The sequence below is a fragment of the Acomys minous genome (genome assembly GCF_964271855.1).
Source record: "Acomys minous genome assembly, chromosome: 9".
Classification (NCBI taxonomy): domain Eukaryota; kingdom Metazoa; phylum Chordata; class Mammalia; order Rodentia; family Muridae; genus Acomys; species Acomys minous.
Window position 1 is genome coordinate 104,254,308 of NC_140490.1, and position 20,912 is coordinate 104,275,219.

Genomic DNA, 20,912 nt, shown 5'->3' on the forward strand with positions numbered 1-20,912 from the left:
TTGTTTTTTGATGCTGAATAAACATCTGAAAAAATATAACACATATCTCATAAATTTCCAGTGTTTATGATTTTGCACATACATGAAAAAACACATCTATTATTTTTCCAATAGACCATTGGTTTAGTCTGTTTGATGAGTACTTTGCTTTGGGAAATATTTTCAATTTATATGGTAGTGAAATTATAAGCAAGATATTGTCATATATAAAACCAGTAAAAGGGTGAGAAAATAGATCTGAAAGTACATATTATTTTACTGGAAAAAATAACTAGAGTACATAAAGAAAAACTGTGTAAGGTACATTGTTATAAATTTCAGACTCACCCTCTTAATTATATTAGATGTTGTTAACAGGTATATTTGTAAACAAAAACATTGTTTTTCTCTCTGGAATCCTACTCATCTCCCTATCTACTCAACTCTCCAACTTCTCTCTCTCTCTCTCTCTCTCTCTCTCTCTCTCTCTCTCTCTCTCTCTCTCTCTCTCCCCTAAAGAAAACAAAACAAATGAACAAAAGCAAGTGATAAGGCAAAAATAATAAACAGCCGCCAAAGGAATTAATGCCCTTCCCGCAAGAAACCCACAACAACAAATTGAACCATGGAGTCCTTTTTGCACAGATTAATAAATACCGCTAGGCATTCGATGTGATGTGGAGAAAGGCTGATGATATAACCGGTGACACTCCATTGTAGATAATCTAATCTACTTTCTCTCCTATCAATTGCAAATAGCTTCTTGGTTAGGGGAAGGACTCATGACCAGTTACCGTTCTCAGTACTGAGATATGTCTGGTTTCTACCTATGCATGTTTTGTATGTGCCATCACAGTCTCTGTGAGTCCATATTTGTGCCAGTCCTACTATGTCTAGATGGTGTGGTTTCTTTGGATTTTAATCATTGGCTATAATAGTGTTGCATAATTTATAAAGCAGAATTATATATGGTGATGGAACAACTGTAGTTGATCCATAAAAGCGGCACATAAATTCCATCCAAGTATGATGTTTATTAGAAGGAATGAGCTTCAAGGCCATGATTAGATCTTGATACAATGTGGTAGCATTAGACAGAAATGATACAATATAGAGATATATAAACAATAGAAGGCTTTAAAGAAAAGGAGAGCTTTCTTTTTATAATATGGAGATAAGTTTTATTAAGAGTGAGAACGGCACAGGCATTGGGGAGAGAAATATAGATAGCTGCCATGAAAAAGAGAGAGGAGCTACATCAGGTGCAGCGTTTAGGGTGAACTCTCAAACAGAGCAGTCCCCAGACAAAGAGGATAGATAGATAGATAGATAGATAGATAGATAGATAGATAGATAGATAGATCTGATGTTTCCTTAGATAGATATTTCTACATTTTTAGGAGTAGCTGGAAGTTGAATATTATGTGATTCAGTTCAAAATTTCATATGTGACAGAGAGTATCAAGGAACCAGGTATTATAATTTGAGTGTCAAGTCACTGTAGCAGATTTTAAATTCAGAACATGGTTGCTCTGGCAAGAGACGTGATACAAGAATTTTCTAGGTATGAGTGATCTGGATGGAATGCATACAAGCCTTTAATCTCAGGAGACAGAGGCAAGCAGATTGCTGAGCTCAAGGTCAGCCTGGTACAGGACAAATATCAGATACAGAAAAGCTTAGGTCCAGGTGTGAATGGTAAATGCCTTTAAACCTAACCCTTAGAAGACAGACATGCAGATCTTTGAGATCTAATCAGTATGTTCAGGCAGTTTGGTTGAGGCATTGAGTTGAGAGGCAGTGTAGTGAAGTTGAGTTTTTGGCAGTTCAGTTTATGGAATTCAGAGACAATTGTATCAGGGGAGTTTTACAGAGATAGGATGAAATAAAAACAATCTAGACACATGGAAAGACAGAAAGGTCCAGAGAATGAGAAGGAGCTGGAAAATTAGAACAGATTGCTAGGGTTAGTTTGAGGCCAAGGGAAGCAATTCAGTCAGAAGCTAAGAGAAAAACCAGTTTGAATCAGTCAGCTTGGAGAAGATTTTAAGCCAGGAGAGCTCTTAAGGGTTCTTCTCGCTGACTGGGGGCAAACAGTACCTTTGTAGGGGTACTATTAAATAAAATTGGGGAATATGGTTAATCAAACCAATAATAGCATTCGTGATAGTTTCCAAATGTTGAGAAATTCCAGGCTTACTAAAAGTCCTGTGTAGGACAGTCTAAAATATTGTACCAGTTTTTATGGAAGCTTTCTTGAAAGCTGTCCTGTTCTGATGAATTACAGTGACTGAAATTCTTGGTGTTGGAACATGAAGGATACAGGATGTCAGAGTCAGGCATGCTGATGGGAATGAAGCCTGTCAGGTCTGGTCCAGCTTCAGTGTCCGGTTCTTTTGTTCTGAAAACATATACATTCTCACAACCATTATAGAGTGCTAAAATTATATGAGCTGTGCGTGATGCACACGACAATTAAGGCTTGTTCTCTGCTCTTAGTACGAGCAGCAGAAAGACAGCTGCTAATCTTCGTTCATGCCATATGAAAAAATGGCATCTAATAATAAGACACAGAGATTCTGTGACCGATAAGAAGCCTTGTCTATGCATGCACATTCATGTCTCAAACAAGTCTCAGAGCCATTCCCATGTAGGGGGTTCAGCACTACAAGTTACTTGCTTGGTTTAGAGGTTGAGTTCTTTTCATCCTGAGTGTGGTCCCCTCCATCACCTCATTCTTCCTTCCTCATTCCCTCTCCCTTTCTCCGCTAGTCTTCTAATAAGGAAGCCCTCCTCCCCTAACCTCTTACCTCTGCCTATAAGGTCTTATCTGTAATACCTGTGTCCTTTTCCTCTGTGGCCTGGCAGGGCCACCCTGCCAGAGAGGAAGTGATCAAAGTTGGAAGGCCAAAGTCTATACCAGAAGTAGTCCCTACTCTCCTTATTGTGTGATCCACAAGGAGACAGTGATGCCTATCTACTACATCTGAGCAGTCCACATAGTATATGGTCTTTGGTTGGTGCATTTGTCTCTGTATTATAATATGGTTAAACTGTATTAAATAACTAATATCTGCTAATGAATGAGTATATACCATGCATGTCTTTCTGGGTCTGGGTTACCTCCCTCTGCATGATCTTTTCTAGTGTCATCCATTTGCCTGCAAATTTCAAGATTTCCTTGTTTTTGATGTCTGAATAGTATTCCATTGTGCGAATGTACCAGAGTTTCTTTGTCCATTCTTCAGTTGAAGGACGTCTAGGTTGGTTCCTGGTTCTGGCTATTACAAATAAGGCTGCTATGAACATAGTTGAGCAGATGTCCTGGTTGTATGGTGGAGCATCTATGGGGTATATTCCCAGGAGTGGTATGGTTGGGTCCTGAGCACTAGATTGATTTCCAAAGTGGTTGTACACGTTTGCACTCCCACCAGCAATGGAGGAGTGTTCTTCTTTTCCCACATCCTTGCCAGCATGAGCTGTCACTTGAATTTTTGAGCTTAGCCATTTTGATAGGTGCAAGCCAGAATCTCAGAGTTGTATTGAGTTACATTCTCCTGATGATTAGGGATGTTGAGCATTTCCTTAAGGTTTTCTCAGCCACTCAATATTCCTCTGTTGATAAATCTCTGTGTAGCTCTGTACCTCATTTTTTAATTTGGCTATTTGGCTTAGTAGTGTTTAATTTCTTGAGTTCTTTGTAAATTTTGGATATTAGCTTCTTGTCAGATGTAGGATCGGTGAAGATCTTTTCCTAGTCTGTAGCCTGTCATTTTATTCTGTTGACTGTTTCCTTTGCCTTGCTTTTCAGTTTCATGTGTTCCTATTTATTAATGGCTGATCTAAGAGCCTGAGTTGTTGGTGTTCCTTTCAGGAAATTGTCTCCTGTGCCAATAAATTCAAGACTCATCGCCATATTTTCTTCTAACAGATTTAAATTGTCTAGTTTTAAGTTGAGGTCTTTAATCCACTTGGACTTTAGTTTTGTACATCATGATAAATATGTGTCTATTTGCATTTTTGTAGATGTAGCCATCCATTTCGGCCAGCATCATTTGCTGAAAATGCTATCTTTTTTCCATTTTATGTATTTGGCTTTTTTTTTTTTTTTTGTCAAAAATCAAGTGCCCATAGGAATGTGGTTTTATTTCTGGATCTTCTATTCTATTCCACTGATCAATAAGAATATTTTTATGCAAGGACCATGGAACAGACTGACTCAACGCATAGTCTAATACATGGCTAAAGGAAGTACATAGGATTCAGGCTATGGCCTAAAGGTACCTACACATATTTTAACAAAGAAAACTTTCAGAAAGAAAGAGAGAAAGGAAGGAAGGGAAGGGAAGGGAAAGGAGGAATAAATGCAATAAAGAAAGTAATGCTGAGAAGTTCTCAATGCCCTGCAGCTAGAATGAGGGACCAGAAGGAGCCTTCAGATCACCTAACATCCAATTCCATGACAAACATGAATAATCAATGCAAATGTTAAATGGAAAATGGACAAGGTAAAGACTAATATCCAAGGAAGCCAATGCTTGACAGGGAGTTTAAAAAATTGAGGAGTTAAAAGAGAGGAAAAAGTTGGAAAGTAAAATCATGAAGGTAAAGAAGAGCAGAGGAGAGGAGAGGAGAGTAGGAAACAGAAGGGGATGAGATAAGAAGGGAAAGGGTCAGGATGAGGGAAAGAGAGAGGGAGGGAGGTTGACTTTGACATCCATTCTCTACCAAGTATAAAATACATATGACCTAGCTATTTCAATGACAGTCTGGTAGATTATTCCAAGCACACATGGATATTGTTTACCAGTGCTTTTCAGCAAAGAAAATCCTCCTGGTGACAGCTAAGGTATAAACCTAATGGAATAAAGAGATTGTGCCATAGATAAATACTCTTGTAGTCTCTCTCCAGTCCTTTATAGACAATAAAAATGAAGAATACAACGTTGTTCAGATACTGCTGTTGATGCAATTTAATAATATCTTTTTTTTAAATATTTATTTATTACGTATACAATATTCTGCCTGCATGTATGCGTGTACACCAATAGTGGGAACCAGATCTCATTATAGATAGTATACAGCCGCCCTGTGGTTGCTGGGAGTTGAACTCAGGACCTATGAAATAGCAGTCAGTGCTCTTAACCTCTGAGCCATCTCTCCAGCCTCATCATACTATCTCTTCTGCTTCTCCTGAGAAAAAAATATCCCTTCCATGTTCCTCTTATTATGAAGGGATACCATAAAACCTCTTTGTTCATCATTTAATCTGCTATATCCTTTAAAAATTGCATTTTCCTTAATCTTATGTGTGTAAGTATTTTGCTTTTGTGTATGTATGTGGACCACCTACATGCCCAGTGCCCACACTGGTCAGAACTGGAGTCTGGATAATTGCGAGTCACCATGTTGGTGCTGGAAACTGATCCTAGGTCCTCTGCAAAACCAGCAAGTGGTCATATCTTCGGTACCACTTCTCCTGTTCATGGTCTACTATTCTTGTATGAACACATCATCATGTCCCACCTGGTGGTAATAGCCTGTTTCTAAACCTTTACCAGCCAGTGTCTCCCTGATCTTCTTGAGTCTCTTGTCTGACACTCTGGATATTTTTTGTTATGGCAGAAATTCTTTTGGAAGCTCTATTTTTGGCATGATTATTATTGTTTCTCTCTTTTAAAGACATAATCCACCCCCCCCTCTCTCTCTCTGTCTGTTGTGTGTTTGTGTGTGTGTGTGTGTGTTTGTGTGTGTGTGTGTGTGTGTGTGTGTGTGTGTGTGTGTGTGTGTCTTACTGAAGGCAAATGGAAAGGTTTATTTCAGCTTATACTTAGAGTCCATCATGAAGGAAAGCAGGAGGAGGATCTCAGGCAAGACCCTGAATACAGGAACAGAAGCAGAGACTGGAGAAAAACACTGTTTATGTCTTTATGTCTTGTTCAGCTGCATTTTATACCACTCAGGGGTGGGCACTGACCACAGTGGGATGGGCCTTTCCCTAATAAACATTGTTTTCTATGCTCCTAAAGGAGAGAGAGCGAGAGAGAAGAAGAAGGAGAGAGAGAGAGAGAGAGAGAGAGAGAGAGAGAGAGAGAGAGAGAGAGAGAGGTTGATTCACAGACAAATAAATAAATGACCAGCAAATTAACACAAATCACATGTCTTTTCTATTTTTTTTTCCAGTCACCTCCAAGTTTGAAGGCAATTACTTTCTTGACATAGTAATCCATAATGAAACACAATTTCTAGAGAAAACACCTTCTGAACACCTGATTATCTCAGGAACATGGATGTTTTCTGAAAATTAAAATGTAATTATGGCCAGGTTTGGCCAAATTCAGGAGAAGGATCTGAGGACTTGCTACCACGTAATTAATGTCTAATTGTTGGTAATTATGTTGTTTAGCTTCATGCACAACCCAATTTATTTTATTTTTGCGGGAGAGCCCGCGCCAATTATACCCTGGCCACAACTGTCAAGGCTATCAACAAATTAAATACTGATTGCTGGGGCTGCATGATAATGGCCTCCGAACAATTTGCATAAAGTAAGCAGGCTCTTAAGCCAGAAAAAAAAAGCAAATCTGTGTTGAATGTTGCATCTCCCTTGTCACTTCTAATTACCCCCTAATAGCTAGTCTGGCCAGAATTGAATGCACAAGCTGGAGATGGATAGCCATACGAGTACTGCAGATCTATTTCTTACTCTGTTTAAAATATTTAGGGACGATTTAAAATTCGTATGGCCTGAGAGAAAATTGAACAGGACTTGGCATTTAAACCTCTCTCAGTCGGCTGTTGCTCATCATTTGCGTTGCTGCAGAGGAATTGGTTCTTTTCCTATTTTTCTTCTACTGTTTTGTTTTCCTGCAAAACAGTCAGCTCTGTAGCCGCCGAAACAATGCAAATTGAAAAGCATGCACATAAAGTTCTGGTTGTTTCATTGATTGAGTATTCCTTCTCATAAAATGCTCCTTAACATAGAAATAAATTTAACATTTCCAAGGAATTGGCTTTACTGTTTAACCTATGGATGTTTTTTAATGTTCTTTTTGCATTGGTAACTTCAGTAATTTTGAATATAGCAAGTAAATCAGGAAACCTCTAGAAAACCCCCATTATGACGTTAATTACGTTCCTTTAGCTGATAGTGTACAATGAAGATATGTCACTGGAAGTGTGTTACACATTACCGTGGTGACATATAATACCGAGTCTCCTGACGAAATGATTCCTCAGACTGAATGTATTTGAGGCCATGATTCATTGGAACAATAGCTTTTAGTGCTGTACAGTACATCACAAGAATGACAAGTTTGTGATGAAATGTAATACATAATCCCCTCGGTCATACGCTTCAATTTTTTTCTGACCTAAGGAACATTTTGTCTCTATTTTAATAATAGTACCATTATTCTTCTTTGTGTAGTAAGTAGCTATAAGAGCGACACTTGAGGGTATAAGCAGCAAATGTGGTTTTGATTAGGGAACACTATCCGCATCTGCAGTGGACAGCCTTCCCGGTAAAAGAAATACTGCACTTGGTGAAACAGAACAGCATTTATTAGCACAGTGGCTATGTGTTAAAGCCAAAAAGAAAAAAAATGGGTTGGAAGGCATAGTATGGGCCAAGCTATGTCAGTCTTTGCCCACACTCATTTACTCTTGCCTTAGTGGTCTCTTTGGGATATCTATAGTCACCTAGTGGCTTCCTGATCTGCAAACTCCAGAGTAGAGCTCTATTATACCTTTCCATTCCTGTCACTAGAACTTATTGACATAAATGATGCAGGAGACACTGAGATAGATGCTGAGTTCACAATGGAGAGGCTAACATGTTTCCTAGGCTTTATACAGCATCATGGAAATGGACCATATCAAGCATGATTGCACTGAGATCCTAATCCCACTATCTTCTTGTGGCTGAATCTTCCCTTCCAGTTAGTGCTTAAAGTTCTACAAATAATAATTTTTATGTTCTTTAATTCTTGTTTCTATTTGTCCCTGTCATCGATATAAAATGTTAGATGTCTAAATATAAATATTCTGGATATTTTTATTCTTCCTAGTTAATGAATGCTGACAAACTGAACTAAACGGAGAAACACAGAATAGAAAAAAAAAAAACCACTATGAATGTAACATTTATATAATTCCTGAGTGTTTTGTGGTTCTTCTTTCTATAGGTCACTTATTATATATATGTGTAATAATATAAATGTACATGTAAGAAAAGTAAGAAAAAAAAGAAATATTTAGTTTTAAAATACATAACCTGTAGTATTTTAGAATTCATCTGTTTTAGTGAGATTATTTGCTGTTTTTGACTATGTGGTAATTCCCTTTTCTCAGAAGTATAAACATGGTGACTAACAATAAATAGCATTGAAATTGGGAAGCTTAACTTCACTCAGTTGAAGTTAAGATGCCTAACTTCATCCACCTTTACTCTTGGAAAAAAACACACAGAGGACCCTAATGACCTGGTCCTATAACCTCAGCTACTTATGAGGCTGAGGCAGAAAAATCACACATTCAAGGACAGCATGGGATACAGAGTGGCCGCAAAGTTAATTGAGCAACATAGTATGACCTTGTCCCAAAATTGAAAGTAAAATCCTCTCATTAGGGAGAAAAACTTTAAATGTGAGAAGTGAAGGTATTTCTCATATGAGAAAGGAGTTTCACCTTAACACCAAAAATAAAAATCCTAAGTATAAATTTTTTAAATTTTATTTTATTAATTTATTCTTATTACATCTCAATGGCTATCTCATCCCTTGTATCCTCCCATTCCTCCCTCCCTCCCATTTTCCCCTTATTCCCCTGCCTTATGACTGTGACTGAGGGCAACTTCCTCCCCTTTTATATACTCGTAGGGTATCAAGTCTCTTCTTAGTAGCCTACTATCCTTCCTCTGAGAGCCACCAGGTCTCCCCATCCAGGGGATGTGGTCAAATATGAGGCACCAGAGTACGTGTGAAAGTCAGACCCCACTCTCCACTCAACTGTGGAGAATGTCCTGTCTATTGGCTAGATCTGGGTAGGGGTTTGAAGTTTATGGCCTGTATTGTCCTTGGCTGGAGCCATAGTTTGAGTGGGACCCCTGAGGCCTATCATAATGTTCTTCTTTTATTTTTATTCCCACCTATGTATTTTCATCCCTCACATGGCAACCTATGTATACCTACATTAAAATGTCTGTGCACTTATATTCGTGAGTTGCCCTCTCGTTTTTCACAGCCATGTCTTCTAAGTCAGACAGACATATAGTATCCTAGGTAGTAATACACTAACATTAAATGGTTTTTCCTAGGAAAACTTTATCTTTAGTCACAAAGTTGATGCACTGCGCTCTCCATGGATGATGGGCAGTTGCAGAGATACTTCCTAAGCTACACCACTTGTGGCTTATTCCATCATCCTACTTTGCTATGCATGCACTTAAGTACATAAACTAATGCTTTCATGTAAAAAGTGACTTTCTTCAGACATAGAATGAAAACTATCCCTGTTACTTCAAGACATTTAAGGTCATATCATTGACCAGATACTTAAATCAATAGAAACTTACTTTTAACATTTCTGGAAAACAGATAGAGTAGCCTGCAAACTTGGTTTTCTGCAAAAACCTTTTTTCAGCTTATGATAATTACATTTTTTTTGTGGTCTCACAAGGAAATATGTTCTGTGCTTCAATGGAGAGAAAGTGAACCCTCTGATGTCTTGTGATCAGAGATCTACCCTTGTGATCTGACGTAATCCTTCCTCATAGGTCTTATATACAAATACACTCAGATTAGAGGTAAGTACCTCAGGGTATGGATAAAGGAAATGGCCTATTTTAGTTATCTGAAAAAAACATTATCTTTTTAATATAAACAAATAACTATAGCCTAAATTCCCATGGGCCTAAAAAAATATTGACTAAAATTTCTTTCCCCTTCAAGTAGAAAATCATCACAGTCATCCCTAGATCTCTACAATTATTGAGAATTATTAGATTGTTGCATCAACAGCTGCAGCTAATCATTTATTTGTGATTCCCTCAATCGCTTTTCCATCTTCACTCCTATACTTCTTGTAGGCAAGACAAATTTTGGGTCTAAAGTTTTAGGAATGGGATGGTGTCCCCCTCCCTCCACTGGAAGTCCAACCTGGCTACAGGAGGTGGTAACATCAACCTCTTTAATTCCAGCTGCTAGATGTCTCAGCTAAGGTCATTCCCATAGGCTGCTGGCAGGCTCCCTTGTTCCAGAGATAGATGCTCCTGAACAGATTTCCATTCTCTCTCCTAGTATCCCCACCACAAACACACCCCTCTCTCCTAACACCTGAGCCCTAATTATTACCCTTCCCACTCCATCCACCTCCCAGTTTCCTCCATCAACTTCAGAGGCCTAATTTGTTGCCTCTTCTGGGTGAGACTCAAGCATCCTCCCTTGAACCCTCCTTACCTTCTTTGTTTCTATGGATTGTAGCATGGTTATCCTGTACTTGATGGTCAATGTTCTCTTATAAGTGAATACATACCATTTGTGTCTTTCTGGGTCTGAGTTACCTCATTCAGAATGATCTTTCCTAGTTCCATCCATTTGCCTGCAAACTGGGTGATATCTTTATTTTTAATAGCTAAGTAGTAGTCCATTGTGCAATTGTACGAGGGTTTCTTTATCCATTTTTTGATTGAGGGGCATCTAGGTTGTTTCCAGTTTCTGGATATTACAAATAAAACTGCTATAACTGTAGATTGGAAAGTATCTTTGTGGTGTGGTTGAGCATCTTTTGTGTATATGCACAGGAATGGTATATGTGGGTCTTGATCTCTTCCCAGTTTTCTGAGAAACATCCAGATTGATTTCCACAATGGTTATGCAAGTTTGCATGCCCACAACCAATGGAGGAGTGTTCTCCCTTGCTCTACATCCTTGCCAGCATTTACTGTCACTTGAGTTTTTTTATTTAGGCCATATTCAGAGTTGTAATGTAGAATCTCATAGTCATTTTGATTTGCATTTCCTTGATGGTGACTAAGGACACTGAACATTTCTTTAAGTACTTTTTAGCCATTAAGGACTCCTCTGTTGATTATTCTCTAGTTAGCTCTGTACCCCATTTTAAATGGGTTATTTGGTTTGTTGGTGTTTAATTTCTTGAGTTCTTTATATATTTTGGATATTAACCCTCTGTTGTATGTGGGGTTGGTCAAGATCTTTCCCTATTCTGTAGGCTGCTGTTTTGTCCTATTGATAGTCTCCTTTGCCATACAAAAACTTTTTACTTTCATGAGGTCCCATTTGAGAATGATCTCATGGGAGAAAGGCAACCCCTGTCACTATTAATGGTACTCTGCTATGCTTACAGACAGCAGCATAGAATAACTACCTTCTGAGAAGATCTATCTGGCATCTGATGGAAGCAGATGCAGAAAACCACAACCAAACAATAGGACAAGATTGAGGAGCATAGTGGCAGACTGGGTAGAAGAATTGAGGAAGGTAGAAGGGTCAAGGATACCACAGAAGGCCTACAGAGTAAGCTACCCTGGGCCCAGGGGTGCTCACTGGGATTTAACCAACAACCAAAGAGAAGCATGGGCTGGACCTAGACCCTCAACAAACATGTAGCAGATGTACAACTTAGTCATCATATGGGTTTCCTAACAATGGGAGTAGGGGGCTTCTGTTGTCTGTCTTTGGATCATTTTCTCCTAGCTGGGCGGCCTTGTTAGGCCTCAGTGGGAGAGGATGCTCTGAGTCCTACTGCAACTTGAGGTGCCAGGGTGAGTTGATACCCCTTGGGAGGGCTCCTCTTTTCTGAGTAGTACAAGAGGTGGGCAGAGGGGAGAGGTGCTTAAAGGTGGGGCTAGAGGGAGAGAATTGAGTAGGCTAGGATCAGGCTATAAAGTGATCAACTAAATAAATAAATAGCTACAGCTAAAACAGAAAGTATAATATACAGGAGGGATCTCTGGTGCTTAGGTATTGAGATTGCAGATTGATAGTAAATGCCTCAGTTTTGACAAGTTAACATTGATAAGCATGTGGATCACCTAACAAGTGAATTTTTTTTCTTTTTATCTTTTCATTATATGGTTAGAACTTGAATATATATGTGCAAGTCCTCTTGAAGGAATAACAGAGAAACAAACAGCTTTTCACCACTCAGGGAGTAGACTCCACCTCTATCCAATGAATCTTTATTACACTGGCTTGCTGGTCCTGACTGTGTTTGACCTCACTTTCTCACTTCATCATTTATGTGATTGATTTAAAGGTTTAATGGTTACAGTAGCACTCGAATTCCAGATGTGAAATATACTTGGTGATGATTAATCTGTAATTCCTGTTCTCTGTTGAAATAAGAACCATTCTAGCCTAATTCCATCAAGATATGCCATTAATGAGATTAATTGCAGCCAGTGAAATATTGATAATTTTTCCTTGGATTTTATGCCTCTGCGTATGAGCATTGTTTGGTTCCTGATAGAAAACCAAACCCACACCCTTGGATCATGGGAGTAATTTAAAAAGACTCTGCCTTCTGTAGATTCACTTTCTTTCTTTCCTTTTATTTTTATTTTTTAATTTTTTATTTTTTATTAGTTTACTCAGAGTACATCTCAATTGTGATCCCTTCACTTGTATATTCCCATTTCTCCCTCCCTCCTTCTTTCACCCTACTTTCCTCTCCTATGTCCGTGACAGAAGGGGACCTCCTCCTCTACCATATGGTCACAGCCTATTAGGCCTCATCTTGGAATCCTGCTTATGCTTTCTCTGAGTGCCACCAATTCTCCCCACCAAGGAGAAGCGGTCGAGTATGGCGCACCAGAGTTGATGTCAGAGTCAGTCCCCACTCTCTATACAACTGTGAAGAATGTCTTGCCCATTGGTTAGACCCAAATAGGGGTTCAATGCTTACTGCATGTATTGCCCTTGGTTGGTGCAGTAGTTTAAGTAGAGGCCCTTTGTCCAGATCCACCCATCATGATGTTCTTCTTGTAGATTCACTTTCTTGGCCATAGAGATTACATAGACTTTCTGTTGTAGGAGTTACTTCAACAGGAACAGTCTTAGAAGCATATACATTTTTGCACCTGAATTACACTATCTGTTTGGTTTAAATTACATGCTTTTTAGTTAGGAATCACTTAACACCTCTAAAACTTAAATATTTTTCTTTATGACTAAAAAAAACCTGAACTTAACTGTAAGGTGTAGGTGGGTAGGTGGTAAGTGGTTAAATGTATTTTATATTTCAACTTGGAGAATTAGGGGGCATCCAAAGAAGCAATCAGAAAACTCTTTACCCACAGCTAATGGAAAAATGTTCGGCTTATAGCTGGCCCTTAAAATGTTGAGCGGAACTGCCAATTATAGCTTTTAGTGGCTATCCATATCCCTCGCTGTATTTTATACAGAGACATGAAGGAGTTTGTGCAGCATAAGGATTATGATCAGAATTTGACATTGGGAAGTGTTCTGTTGAAATTTCCAATGCTTAGTACTTAATTATCACCTAAGTATGTTTGAAGAAAATTTACTTTAGTAGACATTACTATTTCAAATTTAATTCATTTTATTTTTCATAATATTGGTGAGTAAAACTTATCTTACTTTAGTTTGTATCTACTTAAGAAAGACATTTGTTTGAAAATTTTTATTTGCTGTATCTGTTACATTTAGATTGTACAAGTAACCACTAAATATCTCTGGCTTACAAAAATATATTTTAAACTTATCACAGGTGTTTTTATGTGATGTTTATCACAATGGTCAAAACATACACAGCATCAGTAATGAGGCAGTGACACATTTGCTCTTCAGTTGTAGGCTTGGAAGGTAGAGAGTTCAAGTACATGGATATATGTGGACTAGTAGTATCACTTTTTTGATGAAAACTGATCAGAAGTATGTATATTTACTTATCTGTAGATAATGGGCTTTCCAACTCAGTGTACATAGAATGCATTGACTCTGTCATATACTTTCTGTATGCTATAAGCAAGTTTACAAACAACACACAGGTAACTGACTCCAATTAATTACAAATGTTATTTGGGGGCATTTTGCAGAAATATAACCCCCCTTTTTAGGTAAATGTAAACTGTGTGAAGATTAGAAAAAAATACATTATACAATTCCTATAGTGCATAAGAGTCCTGAGTGATGTCAAAAGAAAAACAAAACAAGCCAACATTAATGACAGACATGTCCTTTTGGTAGTGACATATAACACAAGACAATGGAGGAATCATGCATAAGATTCTGGGACAGTGTTAAGAAACATATATTCAGTGCCTTTATCCTGCATAGAAGCTGGGAAAAATGAAATAAAATGCTAAGTGATAAAGAAGCCAGATCATAAAATATCCCCTGATCATGTTATACTTCTAGAATTCATATGGGAATCATTAAGAAACCATTACCTGATTATAAATAGGGTTAAATTCCTTATTTGGGTTTGTATTTGTTAAAGGTTATAGCAAATCCAGATGAGGAATGTAACAGACCAAACTAAAAGAAAAGTCTTGATGAAAATGTAGAGTTTAGTAATTCTCCTTGCCTATAGATTGGCTATGAGTATACATTTCGTAAAAGTCTTTGGAAAAATATTTATATCTTCCTGCTAATTTAATGTTTCACTGTCAAACAACTAGTATTTTTACTCAATTATTGAAGCTTGTTCACTCATTGGAACATATATTGACACATAAATTATTAATATATTTAATATGTTTATTAAAATAGACTAATAAGCTAACAAATACTTTTATCATCAGATTACAAACCAACATAATATTTGCCACCATTAGACTAGATAAATATGTTGCATTATTTTTACATTATGGAATATTTAATAGCTCTAAAAATGTAAACATATAACTTCATTTGACATGAATGAAGACCTAGATGTTGAGTGAACCAAAGAAAATCTTAGATTTATATACTAAATAAGTATACTAAATATATAATATATGTATATAATAAATATATAATATGTACTATTTTCTTTTACTCATATAGATTAAGGACAAGTGTAAATAAGACAGTTTAAAAATACAGACAAAAGTGATGACTTATTAAATATATCTAGAAGTATGAGTAAAAGAAATTTTGTTATATGGCTCAATACAAAAAAGAATATGGTAAATGTGAAGAACACAGAACATTTTTTACACTAGATGTATATAAATAAGGATATTAGTATTTATGATTCCTATATTATATCATTTTGTATCATTTACAATTAATATTTATTTAAGGAAAAACTCAAACTTAGAACATTAATTGTTATTAAATATTTCTCTCATAAATGTAATCAGTTTGTTACCCTACAAGTAGGTAAAATAAAAGGAGAATATGACAACAAAGGAAGATAAAATTGAAAGAGTCCCTAAGAGACTGTGGAATTTTTTGCTGCATCTTGGAGAATGTCACGTTCCATTTTTCACCCTGAACCTTTAGTCAAATGACATTACACCTTTTCCTGCATTCCATGTTGCCCTATAAGTGTTGATCAAGAATTTTAAAAATGCAAAGGTCTGAAGCCAGCCAACTTATAACCCTTTGCCCAGGTTAAAATATCCTCTTCATATAATCATATACATATTGGCCTAATAATTCCACTCTTGCTTTTACCCTAAAGTGAGCATTGCTGTAGTATAAATATGTTCCACAGAAGGTTGTAGATTGGCAGCCTAGTCCTGATACTTATGTGTCGGTGTTAAGAGCTTGTGTACTTGATGTGTAATTAAGGATGTATTAGTCATTTAACTAGGGTCCAAATGATAGAAGAGGTATTGTAATTTTCAACCACCAGAACTATAAGTCTTAAACATCTGTTTTTAATAAATAGCACAAACTCAGGTATTCTATTATAGCTTGACAGGTATTTATTAGGTAATTCAAAATATGCAGAATAGCAATTGAGTGAGATTGTTACTTCATTCTGAGATGTGTTAAGGATGACTTTCCAGACCTCCAAATGGTAATTGTGGGTAGGTATATTCTTCTCCTGTGTCTCAAAGTGAAAAGCTTAAAAAAGTAGATAGCGATAAAAGAAATAGACGCAAACCTGTATGGATGGCATACAGAGTGAATGGGAAAAATTATCTGAGACTGGATGTGTAGACATCAAATATTTATATGTTGTATGGAAAAATAAAAGCTGACACGAGTAATGATGAAGAGAAGCTAGGTGTTTTGAGGAAGATGAGAGAAGGCAGTGTCTGAGGTCATACCTTCAGAAGCAGAAACTGTTACGAGAATTAATGTTTTATTTATTAGAAACATGTTAAGGACGGAAAATGGTTGAAGAAGTAGGGAAGAGTATTCCATAGTGTATATGTACCACAGTTTCTTTATCCATTCTTCTACTGATGGACACCTAGGCTGTTTCCATGTTCTGGCTATTATGAATAAGGCTGCTATGAACATGATTGAGCAAATCTTCTTGTTGTGTGCTGGAGCATCTTCTGGGTATATTCCAAGGAGTGGAATAGCTGGGTCTTGAGGAAGCCCTATTCCCAGTTTTCTGAGATAGCACCAGATAGATTTCCAAAGTGGCTGTACTAGTTTGCATTCCCACCAGCAATGAAGGAGTGTGCCTCTCTCCCCACATCCTCGCCAGCATGTGGTGTCGCTTGAATTTTTATCTTAGCCATTCTGATGTGGAGAGTAGGATATTACTTTCTCACATACTCTGGTGCCTCACCTTTGACCATGTCCCCTGGAGGGGGAGACCTGGTGGCACTCAGAGGAAGGATAGCAGAGTACCAAAAAGAGACTTGATACCCTATGAGCATATACAGGGGGAGGTAATCCCCCTAAGGAACAGTCATAGGGGAGGGGAATAAGGGGAAAATGGGAGGGAGGGAAGAATGGGAGGAACAAGGGATGGGATAACCATTGAGATGTAACAAGAATAAATTAATAAAGGAAAAAAAAGAAATTAAGAAAAAAAAAGAAGTAGGGAAGAGAGAGAAATAAAACAAGTGTGTGATTTTAGGCAAAGACCCAGTCACAATCTTGGTTTCTTACGCACAGTCTGAAGTTGACATTTATCCTGAGGATTGTCTCTGATCAATGAGATAGGCAGGATTTTTTTATAGTTCTCCTGGCATGATAAAGTATTCTCATTATTTATTGAAGCTGAGTTCCTTTCTTTTCTCTGAAAAGGGGTAGCTGTTATCTGCAGATGGACCTGAAAATGAGATTACAGGATTAAGAATCTAGAATCATGAGAAATAATTGGTAGTACAGAATTCCTTTCTTTTTTTTTTTCCACTGTGTTTAGAGGGCACCTGGCCAAAGAATGTGAAAGTACCTGCAAAAGATGACATCACAGAACACAAAGAGAGTTTTCCAGTATGCTCAGTTTCACCAACTGTTCTTAAGAGTTTAAGGTAAGTTAAGAAGTGACAGTGATGTATTAGAATAAATAAATTGATTAAAGTCATGACTGGTTATAGTACAAATTCTGTTTCATAAGAGCTTGTGCTTTATGCTTTTTTCTGTAAGAAGTCAATGAATAATTTTAAGAAGGAGCTTGACAAAGTCATATTGGCAATTATCCCATTAAAGATAGTATAATGACAGATGAGAATATTTGATCAAAACCTGAGAAGGTAGAAAAGATATTATAAAAATAAAAGTAAGAGATGGTAAAGTGATTAGAGCACTGAGAAGAGGAAACAGGATCCTTCTCTTTTATTTTCAAGTATCGTGTCATTAAAATAAATTTAAAATGTGTCAAAAGGAAAAAAGGACCTTATAATAAATGGCAAGAGGGTTATACATTTACAAAAACAAAAACAAGTTACTGACCTAAAATAATATAAAAGGTTGTTGAATAGATTCCATTTCAACTTGTAAAGGGTATATAAGTTGTGTCTGTTCTTTTACAAATATCAGAGTTCTAAACTATTAAAACATGTTCTATGCAAGCCTGAGGTTCTGAATTGACGTCTTCAGCCACCATGAAAAACTTTATACATGGCTGCACATTCCTGTAATCCCTGATGTGAAAGGTCAGAGTCAGGCAGGCAGTGGGAGCTTGTTGGCCTGCCAGTCTAGCTGAAATTACTACCTTCAGGTTCAACCAGAGACTCTGTCTTCAGGTGGCAAACTCGAGAGATATACAAGACAACATATGACGTCCTCTTCCATAGGTTCTGCATCCATGTACATACAACACACACACACACACACACACACACACACACACACACACACACCACAAAGTATGTAAATTGGCATAGGAATTAGGGTCCACAACAGGTATTTATACATCCCTCTCTTATAATTATCACAGCTGAAGTAAAGATATGTAAGAAGACCCAAGAAAAGCTTATGCAGGAAAATCTTGCCCAGTAAGAAAAATGACATACTAATAAACTATTGTATAATAAATTTGAAATGCATAGCGGGCATATCAGATCTTATTCAAAACATTAAAGATGGAGAACATCCCTGTGGTTTAATAGCTGGCCTGTTCTGGTATTGTCATTTGTATTTGAATAGCACATGTAAGGAGCTGCCAGTCTCATCCATTCTTCCTAAAATATCTGGCCTTTTTTGATCATTTCCCCAACAAGCTCTGTTTTCCCAATTTCTTTGTCTTCATAGCACATACAAGTAGCTTACACATTTACCATGGAATTTAATTTGTATCTTCTGATGCTAAATATGTAGTCAAGTAAAACAGTCTTATTTTGTTTGGTATTTATACACAAATATCACCTGTCATTTTGGAGTACTATTTAGGAACTAAAGGCATCCAAATTCTAAACAAATGGGTGAATAACATACCCATTAGAGGTATAGTTTGATTATTTTACAGACTGCACATAACACAATTTAACAAAAATGATCACAAAATCAATTTTCTGAAAGTTATCAGCCACCTACGAAAAATGAAATAAAATTCTCTGGCCTTGATACAAAATTTCAAAAACATTTGCTCAGCAAACTGATGCATGATAATCTGCCACAAATGAGTTTACCAACAACATATTTATTTGGAGATATTATCACTTCAGCCCGTCTGGAAGTGGTTAAGATAGTATATATAAGAATAGGTAGTGTATGCCTATGCGTATCTGACACTCAGGCAATAGATTGGTATGTTTATTTATACATGATACTTAGCCTTTGATTTGGTATACCTAACATATACATGACACTTATATGTCTGTTTCTACATAATAATCAAATCTTAAGGTTGATATATGTCATACTCTGCATGATATTTTGATGCTGTTAGATCAAGGAAAGTACCGACATTATAATGGAGCCAGAATATGATTACCCTTATATTAAACAATATAAGTGATGTCATTATATTATTATATAAATTCTAAGTATAATTTTGTAATTATTGAATAAAAAGAAAAAGTATACATGAATGATGTTCGGAATCTCAGCGTAGCTCATAGTTTTTCTTATCTTTAGAATTTTTCAGTGTTTCCTTCTCAGTTCCTTTTTTTCAGTAGTGCTATTAGAATATTCGTCAGGTAATCATGAGTCAGCATTTCCTATAACCTTACAAAGGAGGAAACACACACTCCCCCCTCCCAAGTACTCAGGTAATATCCCTCTCCAGAACGCCATTATGAACTAAAAGGAGAAAATTTTTAATTTTGTTAATACTAAGTAATGGTGTCATATTGATGGACTAACTACTGGCACATCTTAAAAAATATTACAAACCTCACTTCTAAAATTTTGAGCTATCCACCTGCTGGAGAAAACACACAAAAAGAAAAAGCAAAGAAAGAAGCAAACAAACAACCTAAGAAAACAAAACCTATCTATTCAGTAATCCAGACATTGTCTCGAAGAGCAGTCTTTGACAATGTGAAATAAATGACAACTTCGTGTGTAAGGAAGTTTCTTTTTATAAGTTCAGCTGAAACATCTCATTTTAGACTAGCCTGTTATTAAATCTCTGCATGCGACAAATGGCTCTCTCTTAGCCACTCTGTCTGTCCACTGTCTATCCTCCCAACCTTGGCTATAAGCACTCTTCTTTGAATGCATTAGTCATTCATGAATAATGACATAAAAGCTTAGCTATGCCCCAGACAGAAAGCATTCTATTATACTTTTCTTACAACCATTAATATCTATAACACTCAGCAGTTTTCTAATTTTCTTTTATAAAGGACAAGCTATAACGGCATGACAAAGTAGCATGAGGTCCAAAACTATTACCAGTTTCATTAGTGAAAGTGAGAAAAGAAATGGAAAAATTGGACTATACCACTATTAGGCAAAAGAAACTATGGTTTCAAAATAAGAGGGGAGAGGATGGTCACTGATTTCAAACACAAATTACAACAAAAAGCATACAATATCATAAAATAATTTAGGTTTTTTTCCTTTCTAAATCTCTCAGACATTCTGGTTTCCCAAGTTCTTCCTAAAGTTTGGAGAATAAAGCAAGTTGCAGCATCTTTATTTACAAATAAGGAGACTGCAAGTATACAGAAGTGACATTATTAACATTAGTGATAATAAATTTAGTGAAGAAGATCATTTATCCCACCCTTAGCATCTCCTGGTTGCCTTTGTTCTTTGTCCAGGTTGAGGCCCTACAAGTTTCCCATTTTCATGTTAGCATATTTATCTGTACATCATTGTTCATGTCTTTTTTTAAATAGCCATGTTGACATGACTTCATGGGCATACCTTCATTGACATTTCTAGGAGACAGAAACTAACCACATACTTCTCGTCTCTTTTGCTTTTAAACAATTCTTCCTCCTCCTCCTCCTCCTCCTCTATCTTCTTTTTCTTCTTTTCTTCTGTAATGATCCCTGAGTTTACGTGTAGCAATCATGCTGTAGGAAACAGAAACAAAGCGTTCATCTCTACTTGGATCAGAATTTGTTGGAATTTTGTTATTTTGATCAGTAAGATTAAATA

The 20,912-nt window shown here is 36.8% G+C and overlaps 1 protein-coding gene across 3 annotated transcripts in view; it reads left to right on the top strand.

Moving 5' to 3' along the window:
- MGAT4C (MGAT4 family member C) overlaps positions 1–20,912 on the top strand; it is a 614,816-nt gene that overhangs the window by 469,954 nt on the left and 123,950 nt on the right. For all 3 annotated transcript variants that reach the window (XM_084796244.1, XM_084796245.1, XM_084796246.1), the window contains one exon: positions 17,281–17,389. The gene's annotated coding sequence lies outside the window, so the exon portion shown is untranslated. The remainder of the gene's footprint in view (positions 1–17,280; positions 17,390–20,912) is intronic.